This window comes from Cebus imitator, unplaced genomic scaffold (assembly GCF_001604975.1).
Source record: "Cebus imitator isolate Cc_AM_T3 unplaced genomic scaffold, Cebus_imitator-1.0 Scaffold48, whole genome shotgun sequence".
In the NCBI taxonomy this organism is placed as follows: domain Eukaryota; kingdom Metazoa; phylum Chordata; class Mammalia; order Primates; family Cebidae; genus Cebus; species Cebus imitator.
This window is the reverse complement of record NW_016107363.1, coordinates 8512853-8533240: the sequence shown is the minus strand read 5'-3', so window position 1 is coordinate 8533240 and position 20388 is coordinate 8512853. Positions and strand designations below refer to the sequence as shown.

Sequence of the window (20388 nt, the reverse complement as noted above, 5' to 3'; positions counted from 1 at the left end):
AAAAAAAAAGGAGAGAGAGAGAAAAAAAAAGAAAGGAAAATAGTCACAATCACACACACATACAACCCAAACGCTCACACCACCCTCCCTGACACACATATATATGCTTTGTAATGGTCACAATGCCTGGAGTGCCGCGGCTCATTCATTCAGAATAAACATACTGAACAGTCCCTGGTATAATGGGGCATTCTAGAAATACACGAGTAATAGATATTTACTTATCTATTATCAGACAGACAAAAGAGGAATAAGCAAAGGCATTGTGATAAGTATGGCAAAGAACTAAATGGGGTGATAAAGGTAAAGGCTAGCAGGCTCCTCAGACAGCGTCAGGAGAGAAGGAGTCCCCAAGTGGGTGATTATCTAAAGCCTGAAAGGGCAAGACGCCCGCTGTCCCCCAGGAGCAACAGCAACGCAGGCGGGGTGTGCATGCAAAGGCCCTAAGCCGCAGCTCGGCACACCTGCCTGAGGAACGCATGAGGCCAGCGTGGCTGTTGCCCAGCTAGGGGTTGGGAGTGGTCAAGATAAAGCAGGTGAGACGGTCAGGGCTCAAATCACATCTCCATATCCAAGGTCTCTTCTACCCACATTGTCATCAATCCAGTTACCAAAACGCCTACCAGTGGTCTCACACACGCTCCTGTGTTCCTCAGGGCCTGCAGGCTCCCGCGAGGCGCCATCCCTGCTCGCTCATTGGGCAGGAAGCAACACGTGACCTCGGAGTAGCCCATCCTCCCGGCAACCAAGGGCTTTGCCTTTTACCAACACTCTGTTCAGAGCGTATGCATGTGTCCAGGCTTGCCAAACTGTATGCATTGATTATGTGCAGGGTTTTGTTTTTGTTTGATTTTTTTTTATTATTTAAAAATATATAATCAAACTAATTGCCAGCCAAGTCAGTCATCCTCCTGGGAGTATATAGGGTCCCAATGTTAGCGCTCCTATATTAGACTATTTCAATTTTAGGAAAATCATGACAGTGTGGCAAAACAATGACTTTAAAACGCTAAAATTAAAATTTATGCTTTAACAGAAAAAAAAAAACCCATTGCATTGTTTGCATACAAATTATACCTAACTAAAACTAGAGAAAAAAAAAATTCTGCTCACAAAGGGCTGGTGATATTTAAACGAACTGATCAGATTCTCTGAGGAATTTTACCAGAAGTGTAAGAAGAATAAGGCAGTTGGAGATAGGGAGAAAAGTGAACAGGGAGAGAAAAAAATCATAGCTAGGACATGTTAATAACTGCACTCTTGAATAAAGATGTAAAACTCTTACCACCGCAGCCCCTAGTGACACAGTGTATCTTCAACTCCCTGACCCCCAGCTATACCTTAGTTCCTATTATCAGATTTCTAGAAGATTCCAGCCCCCTTAATACCATTTGAGTAATAATGGCATTTGTTGAACACATACTCTGTGCTCTGTGCTGTGGGCTTTCCACGCTATTTCATGTAGTCGTCACTGGAAAGTGCTGAGGCAAGAATAATTATCCCCATTTTTACAGCTGAGGAAGCATCTCTAAGAAGTTGGCTTACCCAAAGTCATAAGCTGTTGTGAGCAGACCTGGGACTGCAAAAGTCTGTGCTGTTCCTATTTCCTTAAAACGAAGCCTCGTTACCCTAGTTGGCCTGGGTTCCTTATAACCCGAAACAGAGTTATCTTTTTCAGTGTCTAAGTATTAGTGCCAGTAATTAAAAAGCGATGGCTTTTTTAAAGGATTATATGCAAAGCTGTATCCAAAATGTCAAATTTTGGGATATATATAGAATGAATTGATCTTAATTTATGTCCCTGTGATACAAAATATAAATTTAGTAAATAAATCTTGGTGAAAGATTTAAACGCAAGCAATAAAGCATGCACTCATTAAATGTACCACACAATGTGATACATAAATATCAAGCCACATGAATAAATTAACAAAATTACTCTACAGAGAGCTCTCCCCACAGCACGTTATTCCTGTAATAATGACTAACATTTACTGAACACTTACTATGTGCCAGATGATGTACTAAGCACTCTGCATATGTATGTCATTTAAACCTCACTATGGCAGAAACAGTAAAATAACCCCTGTTTACAGGTGGGGAAATAGAAGCCCAAAAAGACCAAATAGCTGGTTGGGATGTCAAGAGGTTTGGGTTTTGGGAGGTTGGTTTTTAGGGGCAGTTTTTTCTTTATTTGCTTGTTTTGGTTTTGATGTTTGTTTATTTGTTTGTTTTTGAGATAGGGTCTCTCTCTGTCACTCAGGCTAGAGTGCACCATCATGGCTCACTCCAGTAGAGGCAGGTTTTAAATGCAGGTATGTCTGCCTCTAGAGGCCTTGCTCTTAACTACTCCAAGCATCTTGATTAGAGCAGATATCATACTACGTTGTGATAGATTACTTGAAGGTCTGTCTTCCATTATGTTCCCAACTTCAAAGTATTTACATCCTCTCCTTTTCACTTGTCCCTCCTTGCCCAGAGTACAGTAGGAATATGATATTAATACAAATCAATTAGCTAATCTATTAGTAATGCAAGACCTAGGCCAATAATCATTCCTGTTGAGTTGAGACTGCTGGGTGAATTTTGCAAGGTGATGAATTATCTCAGAAAAAAAAAATCAGAATCCAGAAAGCTTAACCTCACTTTAGTTACAAAACTCAAACTACAGTCAATTCCCGAACAGGAGACTGTTGAGTTTTTAGCTTCCTATTAACAGATTGATTTGTGACAATTCTGTGCCACTCAGAGGAAAGAGAAAAAAAACTGAGCATCTCTGAAAATCTCTCATAAAAATTATCTGTAAATAACAAGAAAGATGTCGAAATATTAACGCCTCCTCCACGAGCACATCAAAATGCTCCCTCTGCCACCTTCCATCTGCTTGCCTGCCTCTTCCAATGTGAGCACAGCCCCACTCCGCTTTCAGCTTATCTTGGATGTCTAAAAAGACTGGGCCAAAAATTGTTTCAGCACGCCGGAAAGTATAATCCTCACATTTCAGACACATTTAGATACCCTAATTTAAAATATGGTGGAAAAATAGCATACTTGTGGGCTGTTCCTTGCCATAGTTTAAATACATCTCTCACAAAATTCATTTCTCCATTAAAGTCATATTCATAAACTTCACTTCTAAATGGAAGTAACGACAATAATAGCAGCTAACACTTACATAGCACTGCTCTAAGCACTCTCTATACAGTGATTCATTTAATCACCCTGTGAAACTACTCTTATTAGCCCCATTTGATAGGGTAGACAACTGAGGCCCAGAAGGGTCTGATGACCTTTCCAAAGTCACATGGCTGGTGAACAGCAGAGCCAGGACTTGAAACCAGAGCTCTGAACTCCAGATTCTATGTTCTTAACCACTGCACCAAACTGCCCAGGAGGCTTCAGCTGCTAACTAGCTTTAATCCTTTCTTCTCCAAGATCCATGGTTGCCATACTACAGCAGAAAAAAAGCTGGAGGGTGAGTGTAGTTGATTGAATACTGGCCCAAAAAGCATATTCAAGGCCTAACTCCCTGAACCTTTGAATGTGGCCTTATTTTTTAAAAGTCACTGCAGATATAATTGAAGTTAAAGATCTCAAGATGAGATCACCCTGGATTTAGGGCAAGCCCTATGTCCAATGATGAGTGTCCTTATAGAGAAAGGTAGAGGGAGATTTGACACACTGAGACACGCAAAGGAGATGAAATGAAGACAGAGGAAGAGACTGCAATAATGCATCAACCAGTTAAGGACTGCCAGTAGTCACCAAAAGGAGAGAGATATGGAATGTATTCTCCTTCAGAAACTTCAGAAGGAACCAGCCTTGCCAACACCTTGATTTCAGACTTCTGGCTTCCACAAACTGTGAGAGAAGAAATTTCTATTGTTTCAAGCCACCAACCTAGTGGTAGTTTGTTATGGTTGTGCTACTAAACTAATATAATGACTCATGGACCCAAATCCTTGAGCAGAAATCCACATCCTCATTTTACAGATGAGGAAAATGAAGCTCAGAGTAGGACTTCATTGGCACACTGTCAAGCACACAAGGGGTTTGTGGCAAAGCCAAGCCAGGCTCTAGGCTACACACTGAGTCTTTGGATACTTGGGCTAGCTCCTTCTTCAGTATTTCTTATCTACCACTTTGAGAGACATAATCATGTAGTGTTCGCAAACAGGCACTTTAGAGTCCAACCACCTGGGTTGGCTTCCATGGTTGGCGCCATTTGTGAGCTGTATACCTCAAACTTCTCATCTGTAAAACAGGAACAAAAATGACACCTACATCACAGTGTCATTATGAGGGGCAAGTAAGTCAATACATGTGCCTGGTATGCAGTAAGCGCTCCATAAACATTAGCTATTACTATTATTTTATTCTAATAGCTATTTAATTATCGATAAAGAGTAAATTATAAAGTCAGGAATATGGCAGTGCCTAGAAAAAATGGATAGCCATATTAACAGGATTTATCTTTATGGGTGGACATTTGTGACAAATGCTATTACCCAATTTCTTAGGTGAGGGGGAGTGGTTAGACATCAAGAGGTAATGTCTATCACCCTCAACTTACACCTCTTAGCCAGTCTTTACTGGCCTTGATGGAAAAAGAAGTGCCTAATATGACTGGCCAGTGACCAGCACATTGACTGGGACATGCTGTGCTAGTGGAGACCCATAGCTGTGCCCCACATCCTCACTCCCAGTTGTGGAGCCCCAACAGGTCAAGCCAGCCCTGAGCCTCCCACCTTCCTGCTCTGGCATGGTGATCACTCCTGGATCACTGCTTCCCCAGGCAGCACTGCCAACCACCCAGTTTTCCAGCCTCTCAGGACAGGGTCTTGCCAACCCTCCTTTATGCTTTCACTTCTGGGCGTCCATGTGGTAAGCACACCACAGCCTTCTCTCTTGCTAACCTGATCTCCCCCTGAGCATGGTGGCTGCATGGGGTCAGCATGCAGCAGGTATGGCCATCTTGGGTCCTGGGAACGGAGGGAGTAGCAAAATTCCTCACCTAATAAAAAAATCCCTGCATGGAAGGACACTGAGCCCATCCTCAGAATTAATAAACTCATACTCAGTCTTCCATTTGACTACTGGGTAAGTGCATAGTCCCCTTGGTCAGAGGATAAAGAATACCCCTGGGGAGAGGATAAAGAATGCCATTCAGACACCAAAGCCCCACCCAAACTCTTAACAAATTCATAGTACCTTCTGATAGAAAATATGTATCATGCTATATTTTTTCAAAGAACAATGCTCATTGCACAGTGCCCTCTGAGTTTTTGAATTTCCTAACACTCTTATGAATGATATTACAGATTTGATGAATAACAAGAACATGAAACACATCAGGAAATTTCTCCCCTAAACCAAATAACCATCAATCTGTTGTGGTGGTTACCCTGCTTTAATTATAGCACTGGGCCTATGTACACATGTGCACCCATACAAGCCACAGCACTTGTCTGATCACATCTACCCCAATATAAAATCCAAGGTAGTTGCTGGAATGAAGGTAAATACTACCAGAATTAACAGTGTCCTTAAGAAAGACAAAGTTGGGATGCTGATTTCATCACAATTCTGCCTGTACTTTTTCAAGGAAGTTCAAGAACCATGAGCAGCTGTAGAAATCCAAGTCATCAGAAAAGCAAACAAAGGCAGTTCCTCCCCTGCTTTGGCACATTCCCTGGGAGGGCCTCTGCATCTGCCTTCTTAGCATAAAGGGGTGGTACCTTAATCTACTGGGAACTTTTCATACTTCTGCCTTTCCTTTTGTTCCACTCTAGGCCAGGCACCAGAATTTCATCATTATCCATAATCACGTCAACTATCTTTGACTTTTGAGAATTAACCAATACCTGCTACACCTTACTCTTTTCTCCTCCCCCAGATATCCAAAACGAGGTCCTTTCCCATTTTCCAGTTCTGTAGGGTTAACTCTTAAATTCCTTGAAGTCAAGAGAATTATTAAGATCCCCCTTCCACTCTCTCCCCAGGTACAGTCAGTGTTTTCTCTCAGGGCTCTGTGAGACCAAATGACATCTATATTTTACCAACATCTCAAATTTTAAAATGTTCTTAATTTCACCTTTAAACTAAAAACGTACATCTTTCAACCAAGGGGTGGACCAGAGGAACCCAGAGAGACAATGTCTTACACAAGGCAAGCAGCAATGCTTAGCTCCAGCTTACTGGGTTCGAGGCTATCAGATCTTCCTGGCATTCAGGGAAACGAAGAAATGCAGGTTTTTACATGAAGCCTTCCAGTTTTCAATCTTAACAACTAATTCCCCAGGTCACACAGTCAACTTGCAGCAGAGCCAGAATTGGACCAAGGCATCCTGGCCTCATGCAGCTTAAGAGGCCTTGGCTCTGTATATAGTTGTACATTTCATTCAACAACTATATACTGAACAACTGCTATATTCAGGAATATTATTTTAATGAGTAGATGGATAGATGGACAGATAGACAGATGGGTACACAGCCTAATATGTATTAAGGAATGAAGGGAGAAAGCAAAACATAATTTCCAAATTTACAAAATTACAAAATATTTTTTTTGAAAAACTGAGATAAAACATTAAATCTCTATCATTTTTCTTCATAAAATAATTTTAATTTGTAATTGACTCTAAATAAGGCATAGATCACATAGTCTGAAAGCTGAAAGTAAGGGAAATATAGAAATTATATTTAAGCCAGGGCATCTAACACTTAAGAAAGCCATGAGTAAGGAAGCACTGTAGCTTTGGAATCCACAGGTAAAATCTTTTCTTGGATTATTTAAGAACAACCTCTTTTCCCCTCTGCACTCTTGGGAGGATAGGGTATATTTCTGCAGCATTTCTATCAGGATGGTAATTAGTATAGCTGAGAAATGCCATCAACAGCAAAAGTAAAATTAGCCTTTACTTGCGAAATTTCTCATGGGGAAATGCTGGTAGCTCCCGTCTCCACCAAGCATGGTAATGGGCTTGCTGTGTCATCCCACAGCAAGCAAATCACCCCATCAGCAGCACTTGAATAGAACTACCAGCACATCAGATAGGACAGCCAACACATCTACTTTTGCCTGCTTCAACCTTACCTGCCTCACCCTAGCCCCGTGCCCTCATCAAATCGCACTCAAGAGTCATAACAGCATTGACTTTCTTTTGCCACCAAAGCACTCTTAATTTTCCTGAAAATTTTTAAGTGGCTTAGAGTCATGACATGTTTTAACCAAGTTGAGCCTTTGAAACAATTGTATTCAGTATGATGATGCAGCAGGGGAAACTGAAGTCCAGGGAGAAGAGGTGACTTGGCCAACATCACATCTAATTGGCATCAAAGCCAAGTCTAAATTAGTAGGGGATTTCTCTTTCTGATATACCAGGCAGTCTTTTCAGGTTAAAAGCTACTTGTACTCCACACCTACTAATGTCTCTTTCTCTGGACCTTCTCTGACCACCTCCTCCTGAGGTTTGAGGATGAGAAACCTCACCTCCTGCCCAAAGCTGATCTATCTCCCTACATTTCCAGGCTTGGTTCCCCCAGTAATCCCTCTTCTGACTGGCCCATTCTCTACAAGTTAAAAATATGGCCAACTATGTCACACATCGAAGGCAGGGAGAGATTCCCCAAACTATGCATCTTCTTCAGTTACCACCCTTCAAAGCTAACCTCCTTGTAAGAAGAGTATAAAAAGCAACAGTAACACTTCCAAGTCACTGCAGCCCCAAATCCACCCTAACCATGGCAAGACGATGTTCTGGCAGAAGCCACAAGAGAGCAAATTCCACCAAACCCACCTCCCTACTCAACATCACCACTTGGATGAATGAGGCTTTCCCAAAACCAAAACATAATTAAAAAAAAAAAAAAAAAAAAACTCCTGATCTCCCTCTCTACACTGAGGCTGTTTTACCCTTGGTCTTCCCCAGGGGCTCCACATTCCTTTTAGTACACCAAGAATGAAAACTCCATGCAGGCAGGAAGTTTTTTCTATAATCCTACTCTCAGCACCTAGCTCAGCACATGGTTCCATATTTATTGACTTAATCTATTTCAGTCATTCAGTCATCATCCTGCCTGACCCTCTGGGGTAGTACCAGTGACCTCACCAGTAGAAAATGGGCAGACATATCTAAAGGCCAGTGCAGAGATTTGGGTTAGAGAACTTGGCAGGGGGGATCATTTTTTTGGTACAAACTACTAAAGTGTCATTATAAGAGTTTTAGCTAGCCAAATATTATGCAGCAGATGGATTCTGTAGACCGAGATAAACAAAACGGGCCAAAGTTTATAAAAACCAATCAATCAAACATCTGCTCTGAGTCCTCATGTTTCTAGCTGGTTGGATTAATATGTATAGCTAGCTAGGTCTGGAAACCATGAGATCTTTCTTTGGGCAACATAAGGGTCTGCCTTTTCTGAGGATTCAGATAATAGTGTTTACTTTTTTCTCTATTACTCCCTGTAATGATACTGAATTTACAGCTTCCATCTCATACCATGGGACATATTTCAATGTAGCCTACCAGAAAAATGTAATGTGAGTCTTTCCTTTTTTTTCTTTTTTTGCACAAGTAAGGTCTGACTGTGGCCCAGAATTGTCCAGAGCAGCCATCTGAAAATTAACACAAACTGCCTTAGATCCAGCTATGGGAGTCAATACCTAGGTCAAGAAAACTCTTGTAGCCATTCCTAAGCTGCTTATCTGAACTTGGTTTCAAAAGTAAAGTAGTCTAATTCCACTGACTCTGTAAAGGGAAAAGAACAATAGAACAACTTAAACTATTACCACATCTATTTGACATGTAAAGAAACACGTGCAGAGAGATAAAGTTAACCAAAGTCTCACAGCTAGAAAAGGAACCCAGGTAATTCAACTCTGAAGCTGATGCTCTTGACCACCATCAAAGAAAAAAAAGCAGGAACCCAGAGGGAGACCCCACTAACACCATGTTGCCAGTTCTGCTCACAGAAACTCTTTGAACAGGCTGCATATCAGATGCAAAGGCAAAAACTAGCGCTACTAGGATTACAATGTAAACATCATGTAGTAATGTCACTACACATCCTACAATGAGGGTAAGAAACATCTGATAAGCGTAAAGTAGGGTTCAAGATTGGCACCAAGTAAAGACTATCTTATTTACGTTCATCAGAGGTACTGAATAAGATCTGGAAAGGGGCCAGGTACAATGCCTCATGTCTGTAATCCTAGTCCTTTGGGAGGCCAAGGCAGGAGGATCATTTGAGGTCAGGAGTTCAAGACCAGCCTGGCCAACATACTGAGATGCTGTCTCTACAAAAAAAAAAAAAAATTAAAAATAAAAACAATTAGGTGAGCATGCTAGTACATGCCTGTAGTCCCAGCTACTCAGGAGGCTGAGGAAGGAGGATTGCTTGAGCCCAGGAGGTCAAGGATGCAGTAAGCTATGATTGCTGCACCCCAGCCTCAGTAACGGAGCAAGATCCTGCCTCAGAAAAGGGCTTTGGAAAGGGGATGACTTCCATTTATGTGGGCTTCAAAGTTGTTTAATTCAGAGTCCTTGTCTGTCCTAAGATCCTCTTGTGTACACAGAGCTAGGCACTCCATGCTACAGTCAACCCTAACACTGGAGACTAGTCGACTTTGGAATTAGTCTACCTGGGTTCAACCCTAGCTTTTCCACTTGCTAACTATAACTTTTGGACAAGTAACCTCTCCTCTGAGGTTCTTTATGCTCACATATATACTAACAATACCTACTTCGTTGAGTCATGATGTGGATTAAATGAGATACTATATATGAGGCCTTCAGCATTATTTCATTTAGGGAAGCATTTTACAAACTATACTGATTGTTTATTATTCTTACTTATCAGGGGAACATATTGTAGTTAGGTGGGTACACTAAATGGGAAAGTGAAGTGATTCACAGACTTTACATGCATGCCTGAGAAAGGCAGGGGCTCAGGCCTTCCCCAAATCCCCTACCCCAAACCCTTCCAGAAGCCATACACTGGCTAGATGTTAGGAGGTTACTGTGCACACTCTCCAAAACTCTGGCTAGGCTTCTACAGAAGACAGAGAGAGGTCACATCAATGGCTCTTCCAGAAAGGTAAATAAACTAGGCAAGAAGCTTTCTTCCCTAGACCAAACTTCATGCTCAGGTCAAGTTCCAAGGTAGAGTCAACTATCCATAACCAACAAAGTATACCACCGCTGCATTCCTTATTCACAGTCTACATAGGAAAAGTAAATGGACCTCTACCGCTTTTCAAAGATGGTAAGGGGACAGAAAGGGCACTTTATACTTCTTTAGAGTCTTCTTCAGCCCTTATAACTTCAGCATATAACTAGGAACATGATAGGTACCCAATTAACCCTCACTTGATAATTCACCAAAATCATTTGTTCCTTGCTCTGTCACAAATGCCTACAGCATAATCGCATCTGCAGTATAAGATTTGAGTTGCAATTACAAATAAGTAAAATAGAATGTCTGAGGTAAACTTGGAATTTTGGCACCCACAGACAAGCATAATGAACAAAAAGTCCTTAATAAAAATATTTAAACATGGGCTTTACTATGACACCTAATGCTCTGCAAACTCTTTCAAGGTAACTTAGTCCTGAAGGCGAACTAAAATCCACCACCTCAAATATACTGTATCTGAATACATTTAGTGAATGCAGTATAGTCCATCCACCTTACCTATGTACATACCCTTTATCACCAAAGTCCTGGCACATGCCCCCTGCTTCTCAGCACAAACTGAGTATCAGTGAACTGAAGACATGTTTCATATTACCAAAAGTTCATTCATTTCATTAATCACTGGAAACTCCTTACTCCCAATACATGTGCAATATTTTATGAAGTGGTAATATCTACACAGAGGATCTCGATCTAAATATCCTGAGATGCCCTTGGAGTTTGCTGTAGGAATGAGGAAGTGAAATGTTGTATACTATTCAGGTTATGCAGACCTTTCTAGGGAAAATTATGACATTTTCGTCAGCTCTGATGGAGTATGTGGCTTCTCAAAGATGAAAACCCTGGAGAGAAGTTTAAAATGTTTGAGAAGAAAATTTTATTTATTATTTGATACATTTCTAAATTTAAGCAAGTTCTAAATCTGGCCATCACGTGCACTGTCCAACTCTTCATCTCATAGACTTACTGATTTCTATTGGTCTTAGGATTCCTTTGAAACTTTTATATTATTTCACATGGATATTTCAGAAAGCTTTTCCAAGGGATGAATCCATGAATTTTAATTTATTTCCATTCCTTCTCAGATAATATGTACTCATGAGCCAATAGTTTTTAGAGCTTGAGCAGTTATACTTTTTTTTTTTTTTGAGACAGAGTGTTACTCTGTCACTCAGGCTGGCGTGCAGTGACATGAAAACACCTCACTGCAGGCATGACCTCCTGGGTTCAAGTGATCCTCCCAGCTCAGCTTCACGAGTAGCTGGGACCACAGGCACACACTACCACACCTGGCTAATTTTTTAGTAGAGACAGGATCTTGCCATGTTGCTCAGGCTCCTCTCGAATTCCTCCCGCCTCTGTCTAATAAAGTGCTAGAATTACAGGCATGAGCCACTGTGCCCGGCCCAATTATACTTTAAAATAGAAACTATCAAATTATTACTTACTTTTAAATTTTATAGATCCTAACTAGTACCATTTTTCCATCCGCTTTGGAGACTAAAGTCTCCAATGAAACTAGGGGAATTTATAGAAAGGGGAGAATTTGTTTTAATTCCATAAAGGATGTACCCTGACACTACATAAAAGTGCCATGTGGGCCCACTATGGTAAAATATCATGAATTGATCCTGGTGTCAGTCAATATAACTTCCAGAATTTCTCTAGGGGACACAATAGAGGTAGGAAGTGAAGAGGTGAGTGTGGAGGTCTAGAGAGTCCAGGAGGCTACTCAAGTTGCTATTGAAATGGCTAGTTATAGGCCTGGCACAGCGGCTCATGCGCATAATCCCAGCCCTTTGGGAGGCTGAGGTGGGTAGATCACGAGGTCAGGAGTTTGAGACCAGCCTGGCCAAGATGGTGAAACCCCATCTCTACTACAAATACAAAAATTAGCCACACATGGTGGTGGGTGCCTGTAATTCCAGCTGCTCAGGAGGCTGAGGCAGAGAATTGCTTGAACCAGGGAGGTGGAGGCTGCAGCGAACGGCATTCACGCCACTGCACTCCAGCCTGGGTGACAGAGTGAGACTCCATCCAAAAAAAAAAAAAAAAGGAAAAAGAAATGGCTAGTTATAGACAGAGGCAAGACAAGTTAACTCTCCAGTTCATAAGTCTTTCTGGATTGGTCTTGGTCTTCCTAACACTAGAAATAAGGCAAACTTCTAAATATGTGTTGCACAAGCATATTTCCTAGCAATGGCTGTCCTTCCCTCCTCACCACCTTACCCACACACTCCCTTGCTAGAGAATCTACTCATCATGCCCCTTTTTCAGAGAGGCCTTTTCCATAGCTCTGCTGAGGGGGCTTGGATGTGTGACTCACTCCCTTGGCCACAGCTGACTGAACCTGGAAGAGACTAGACTCAAACTAAGTCAATTGGATTCTTGGTTCTCTGAATTTGAAGTCACGACAGAGCAGCTCTAGGCCATCCCTGGTGAGCACTTGAATGAAGAAGACACACACAGTTTCCTTGAGTGCCACTTTTTCACCAGAGATATATAAAAATAAATATTAAGAGAGAAAATAGGAGCAATAGAGATGTGTATGTGTGTGTAGGAGAGACAGAGCAGAGACAGAGATGGAGACCGGCTTTGTTCATTCCTCATCATCTTCCAACTGACCCGATTCCAGTCTCCCGTGATACCTGACTGCCCTACCGACCCTTCATGTCTAGAAGGTTTCCTTATATGCTCCCAGTAAATCCTTCCTCCCCAACCTCCTCTTTTTTCCCTTAAACTCGAATGGCTTTCTGCTACTTGCAATCACATTTTCCCTTAAATGAGGGAGAGTGAATAAATTAGTAAATAAATGGTCTGGATTCTCAAAAAGAACAAAAAAGAGATTTCACGGGGGAAAGTTGCTGGGAGAGGCAGAAATCAGGAAGGCTGGGATCCAAGAGAGGGAGATCTGATTTTGAGACACAAGACGTGGAACAATCCAAAAGACAAAGCCTGCATAGTGTGATCATCCCAGTAAGGTAGAATCCAACTGAGGAGGAAGCTGAGAGGTGCCTATTGAAGGCCTCCTGGGCTAGGAGGCCAGCAAGGTACTCTGAAATTCGTGTAGAGGCAAGGACAGGAAGGAGTTCTAAAAGGATTAATAAGACATCCTCATTGAAGTCCAATAACCCAAAGTAAAGAGTTGCCCTCCCTGATCCTGAAGCTCTGCTCTTGTAGATCTAGGGAATTTGTCAAAGTCACAGCCACTGAAAGGATCTGCCAGGCCTTTAATGAGCATCCTGAGAGATAATCTCCCTCATTCCTCTGCCACCTGTGGTTTTAATTTTCCAGCCAGTCCTGGAGTTGCTTCCTCCCATCCTTCTGGATGGGCTTCCAAGACAGGAGTGCCCCTTTGGCATTCTCCTCTGCTCATTTACTTGACAAAAATGTGTTTGCTACCTCCTGCTGGCCCTCCCTCCTCACCTGTTCCTTGCTTCCTTCTTCGTTTTTGCTCTCTGTCCTTTCTGTATACCTCTTTGACAGCATTCTTAAGATACTGTCAGGCAATACACTGCTCCTTCCATTCTATCTTACAGCTTCCATTTCAGCACCAGATTCCTTGGTTTTCAAGCAAGTTTGTTATTTTTCCCTTCATGACAGTGGAAAGAGCACAATTTTAGAGCTAAGCATACCTGAGGATCAAATCCCAGCTCTATCAGTGAGGCCTCAGGCAAGCCAGTCAATTTCTCTCTGACATGTTTCGCTTCCATAAAATAGAGATGTCATGTGTCTTTCAGGACTGTTGAACTCACACACATGGAAAGAAACTAGCAAATTCTTGGCAAATAGAAGATGCTCAAAAATGCTTACTTCCCCTACCCTTTTGTCAGACATGGACAAAAACCACAATAAAGTCAGTGAAAGGGTAAAAAAAAATTATAGGTTTATAAAATAGGTTTTATTTCTGAGTTGTCCATTTCCTTACAAGACTGACTCTTATTTACCAAATGTCTACTTCTAAAAGAATTCAAGATATTTTAAGATTCATGATTACTAATCCATAATTGGGAGAATACATTTTTAAAAAGATATCATTGATAATTCATTTTTTCCCACACAATGATGAATCATGTTTTAGTTTTTATATCATCATTTTTACAAAAATACATGCATTTTGATCGTCACTTCACAAAGTGAAGGTAAAGCACTGAGTGAAGGCAAAGTATGAGATGCAAAATGATGATATAGTAACCGTGTGGTTAGCTCAGTCTCTCGACCTTGTATGCATTGGCATTCTGAGCCAGGTAGCATCAGGGGCTATCCTGTGCACTGCAGGATGTTTAGCAGCATCCCTGGCCTCACGTGCTAACTGCCAGTAGCAATGGTCCCCCAAGTTGTAACAGTCAAAAATGTCTTCAGACACTGCCAAATGTCCCCTGGGGAAAAACTGGGCACAGTTGAGAACTACTAAGTTAACTTGGTCAACATATAGTGCCAAACCAGTGAGCTCCGCTTAGCCATGGGCTTGCAAGAGGAGAGGTAGCTGCCTCAGTCTTTACTTCTGACCAGACCTTTCTTACCAAAAAATAAAATGGTTGCACATCGCTTCCAAGACACAATCAAGCACTGGCTTCACAAAGAAACAGAAGAAAATTGCACATGCCAGAATTTGGTTGTCAGACTGCCCCAGTTCTCTTGGCTGCATGCCCACGCTCTGCCTAAAAACCTACTTCCCAAACTTTTGAAATGCTTTCCACAGATTTCAGAACCTGACCTTTACAGCAGCTTTAGCTGTGTGTGTCTGTGAAATAGATTTACAAGTTTCTATATTCCTGCGAAGTCAAACCACTTATTGAGTACAAATGCCAACTGGGGTTGGTGGGAATTTGCACACAGATGTCAGTGGACTCTGAAACAAGAACACAAGAGCTCCACCTGCAACTAATTATAGAAACTGAAATTGTGTTCTGGCCAGAAGAGGCCACGTTGAGAACCCACCCCATCTGCTTTGGCCCATAAAATCACTCTGTTATTTTTCTACTGTCAACGTAGACTTGTTTCTTAAAATTCTCTGAGGATGCTGTTGTTAGGGAACAACAGTGAATATTTTGGGGGTGACAACACCCCTTGCCTTTCCCTCTTGCAGCTTGGTTTCAATAAGTACCCTTGGCACAAGTGAGACTAAAATCTAAAATAATCTATTCATTGAAAGATTCTGAAATTTTTTTTTTTGGTTGCTTATGTGCTGCTGCAATCCCATCACCCAAATAAAGTGATCCAGAGAGAAAAATGGAAGATGGTAATCATTTAGGTCTCCCAAGGTCCAGCACGCAAGAATGTTTATTTTCCTACCATTAGCCAAGTCTTTCAGAAGAAAACCTGGGAATAAAAATCTGTAAGACCACTAATGTGGTACACATGGCTGATTCTAGGACTGACTACAAGAGATTACTGAGGCCAAAACCAGCTGGCATCTGTGACAAAGATGTATAGTTCACTTCAAATCATTCTCCTACCTTTTAGCAAACAAAGAAACCAACTGCTGGCTCTGTGCCATCTCATCTATCTTCAGAACCAAAAGAAGTTTTCACTCATCTATGAAAGGCATTTAAAATTGTAGTTTCCATCTAAGTAGGTCATCCCCTAAGTCTGGACCAAACTTTTTCCAGCTCTCCGGAAAAGTAGGCAAAAGCTACAGTTCTCTGAAGAGCTAACTAAGGAAGACTGTTTCAAGATGAGGAAGATGGACTCTTTTTCTGTCCTTCTGAGATTCAGCATGCCAAGGCATGTTGTAGTGCTAAACCATGTTATCCAGTTCTAAATCCGTGTGCCCATGTAACATTAGGGAAAACACACACAAACACTCACATTTCAACTCGGAATTAAAATGAAACAACTTACACACAGACGGAACATACAACTGACTTCTGAAGTTCTCAGGCATGACTGATAAGCCCTTAAAACATTTGGAGAGCAGAAATGACTAAGGACAGCTCAAGTCCATGCAGTTGACATCTGTGTTTGTCCTGGAACGTCTGGTCACCCTTCATCCCAGTTTATTTATTTATTTATTTATTTATTTTGGAGACAGAGTCTTGCTCTGTCACTCAGGCTGGAGTGCGGTGGTTCAATCTCGGCTCACTGCAACCTCCGCCTCCTGGGTTCAAATGATTCTGCTGCCTCAGCTTGCCAAATAGCTGGGACTACAGGCGCGTGCCAACACACCTGGCTAATTTTTGTATTTTTAGTAGAGATGGTGTTTCACCGTGTTAGCCAGGATGGTCTTGATCTCCTGACCTCATGGTCCACCCACCACAGCCAGTTTTTTTTTAGAGAACTGCTCCTCTCTCAGCACCTACAGTTCTAATAGGGTCACCAATCACACAGTAACCTCTTCTCACACACCTGCCCCATCTTCCCCCCATAACACACACATACACACACACACACTCGCCAAGTCCTGGAAGGAAGAATATGACCAAGACAGGATCAGAGTCCCTCCATGAACTTTCCAGGTGGGAAGTGAAGACGTAAGGCTCTCTTGACCTTTCAATTGTGACCCTTGCGTACTGTCAGCCAAGACTGCCCACCACACAAAGGGAAAAATGAGGCTCACACATAGACAGAAGCAGACATTGAGAACCAGAGATGAAGCAATCAATGGTGAGAGACAAAGTCCTGCTACAGTTTAAGGCCCTGGATCCAGTAACCTCAAGCTCCACATCTGAGCCTTTCTGCAATTTTGTTACAAGAACTAATAAATTTCCCCTCCTTTTTTTTCTTGACTTATGCAGGCTTTGAGCAGCATTTGTGTCACTACTTCGGAGTCTTGCCAAAATTAATTAGCAAGGAGGTTTCTTCATTTGAATGTGTAAGGTGCCTTAAGATTTCATTGAACCTCTCTGAAGCCATAGCATGTTGGGGTGGGAGGAGGTTATCACGACTGGCAATTACTATGAATAACGTTATCAATTAATGGTTTCTGGTGTTTTATCAGTTGGTGAGCTGCAAGTAATAGGATGCCCAAACAACAGTGATTTAAACAACTCTGGGTTTATTTTCTCACACGACTAGACATCTAGAGGCAGGTCATTGCTGCTGTTGGTGCAACTGCTCAGAGATGGTAGCTCACACATCTCTGGACTTAGCTGTTCCTTTCTTTCTTTGGCCTTTCTTTCATGGTTATAATGTAGCTGACACAGCTCCATCCATCACATCAATCCTCAAGACAGAAAGAAGTTGGAGAGGAGCATTGCTGGTGACATTTGTTCCTTTATCAGGAAAGAAAAAGCTTTCTCCGAATCTCCCAGATTTCCACTTGGATTTCATTGGCCAGATACTTGAGGAAGAGGAGGAGGAGCCTGAGCTGAGCCAGGATTTCTCAGACATATACTAGTGGAAAGAAGGGAGCATGAGAAAAGGTAAGGGATAAGACAGGTCTGAGGAGTGAGTACATCTGAGTCCCTGGCACCATCAGGGCATTTTGGAAGACCCAGCCACGGAAGGAACCACATCCACCTTCACAGGTCTCCTTTAAGGTCTCACTTCCAGAGATGCTCCTGAGGCAGGGCAGCCTTTCCCAACATGTGGCCTTGTACCTTTATTTCTAGGAATATTTATAATTTGTAACAGATGGAACTGTTGTTAAATGTATGTATGTATATTCACTCCACTCCCCCTCTGCCTTGGCAGGGAGTAAATTTCCTCCACATGACTGACTTTGGGCTTGGTTACATCACATGCTTTAGCCAACAGAATGTTGGTGAAAATGATGAAAGCCAAGGCTATTAACATGTTTGTGGGGTTTGGTTGTACATTTGGCAACTGTGATCCACCATGAGAAGATGAAGCCCTGAATAGCTGCTGTTCCAAGGAGAATGTGGAGACATGGAACACACCTAAACCCAACTTCCAGTCTAGCCTAACTAAGTTACAGCCAACCTGCAGATATGTGAGAGAGAGATAAACGCTTGTCTTTTCAAGCCATAGGTTTTGAGATGGCTTGTTGCATAGCACTATTGCAGCAGTAGCTGCCTAATATGTAGGTACTTAGTTTAAGTTTTGGCCAGTGCAGTGGCTCATGCCTGTAATCCTAGCACTTTGGGAGGCTGAGGCAGGTGGACTGCATGAGCGCAGGAGTTCAACACCAGCTTGGGCAACATGGCAAAACCTCATCTCTACAAAAAAGAAAAATTCGCTGGATGTGATGGTGCACACCTGTGGTCCTGATGCTACTAGGGGGCTAAGGCAGGAGGATTGCTTAAGCCCAAGGAGGTCAAGTTTGCAGTGAGCTGTGATCATACCACTGCACTCCAGCCTGGGCCACACAGTGAGACCCTGTCTCCAAAAAAAAAAAAAAGTTTCACAGTGGAGTAAGATTAGAAAATTGGTGAGTTAAACAACTTTAATATATATTTTTGTCTTTCAGGTTTTTTGTTTATTTGTTTTGTAGAGGCAGGGTCTTGCTATAGCTCCAGCTTGTCTCAAACTCCTGGACCCAAGCAATCCTCCTGCTTTGGGCTCCCAAAGTGTTTGGATTATAGGTGTGAGCCACTGCACCCAGCCTAGTAAATATTTTTAACTGAAAGACAGCATTTCATGTGGTGATACGTCGTATTAGTCTGCATATGTTATGGGTTGAATTGTGTATCCCCACCCAAGAAAAAAATACCAGCACCTCAGAATGTAACCTTCTTGGAGATAGGGTCTTTATGGAGGTAATAAATGAAGCCATTAAGGTAGACTCTATTCCAATATGACTGGTGTCCTTATGAAAAGGAGAAATTTGGATGCAGACACAGCCACCCACAGAGGGCAGATGATGTGAAGACACACAGGGAGAAGGTGATCAAGCACTAACCAAGGAGAGAGGCCTGGAACAGACCCTTCCCGCACAGCCCTCAGAGAGCCGACCTGCCAACACCTTGATCTTGGACTTCTTCCCTCCCGAACTCTGAGACAGTAAATGTCTGCTGTTCACATCACTCAGACTCCAACGTATCTTTTTGTGAGAGATATACAATTCAACCCCCACAAAACATATGCAGTATGAATTTACAGGATAAGCATACCCAATATACGTTGGACTGACAAGAAAATCTCTTTTGAAAAGTGTTATTTCCCTGCACACACTTTGGAAATACTGGCTTTGAAGGATCCATGATTTCTTAGACTTATAGTGGTAGAAAGAAAGGAGCCTGGAAGAAGGTAAGGGATAAGACAAGTCTGAGGAGTGAGTACATCTGAGTTCCACCGGCAAGCCTGATCAGATTCTATCACGCACTTACAATTAACACAACTCATCATATCTGGATACTCACAATGGAGTGAGTATTTTAGAACATAGTTGAATGACCCCTGTTGAAATTCCTCTGCAGGCTGGCAGCACTTTTGGAGGTCGAGGTGGGCAGATCACCTGAGGTCAGGAGTTCATGACCAGCCTGGCCAACATGGTGAAACCCCATCTCTACTAAAAATACAGAAATCAGCCGTGCATGCTGGCACACACCTGAAGTCTCAGCTACTCAGGAGGCTGAGGCTGGAGAATTCCCTGAACCCAGTAGATGGAGGTTGCAGTGAACTGAGATTGCACCACTACACTCCAGCCTAGGTAGCAGAGTGAGACTCAGTCTCAAAACAAAAAAGAAAAGAAAAGAAATGGCCCTGCATTATACAAATAAAAGAAAAACAATAATAATAAAGGAAACACAGAAATGGGATCCATCTCAATCTTTTCAAGTTTCATGTTTAAAATAAGAATCAATAAATCCTATGTTGAAGCTGGATGAAAAACTCATCCAAAACTCATATTAATATTGATTTAGAGTAGATTCCTTCCTATTGAGTTAAGCCAGAAATAGAAACGATCACATAACCATTGCTTAAAAGCCATAACATTCCCCAGACAGGTTTACTTACACTTCTTGGGTTACATTTCCCCATGACCTTGTCCCACTTCTGCACATGCAAGATGGGTAAATATTAGATCTAGTACAATCTCCTAGTGTGTGATGCTATTTATATTCCTGCAGAGCCTTGGCTAGCCATGCACAACCTAGGAAAATGTCTAAAAATTGCTTTACGTATGCCTAATTTGGAAGAAATCCATTAGAAATACGAAGTTAATAATTGCACAAAATACCAAGGGAATACGAAAAGTCAATAACACTTATGTACCAAACCACAAGACAGAAGTTTTTAAGAACTTTCAGAAAATGTGGCACATATACACCATGGAATATTATGCAG

At 41.9% G+C, this 20388-nt stretch overlaps 1 protein-coding gene across 1 annotated transcript in view; it reads right to left on the bottom strand.

Moving 5' to 3' along the window:
- The window catches only part of ERC2 (ELKS/RAB6-interacting/CAST family member 2), a gene marked incomplete at its 3' end in the record, with an annotated part of 493154 nt that overhangs the window by 430357 nt on the left and 42409 nt on the right, over nt 1–20388 (bottom strand). The gene's annotated exons all lie outside the window — the stretch shown is intronic.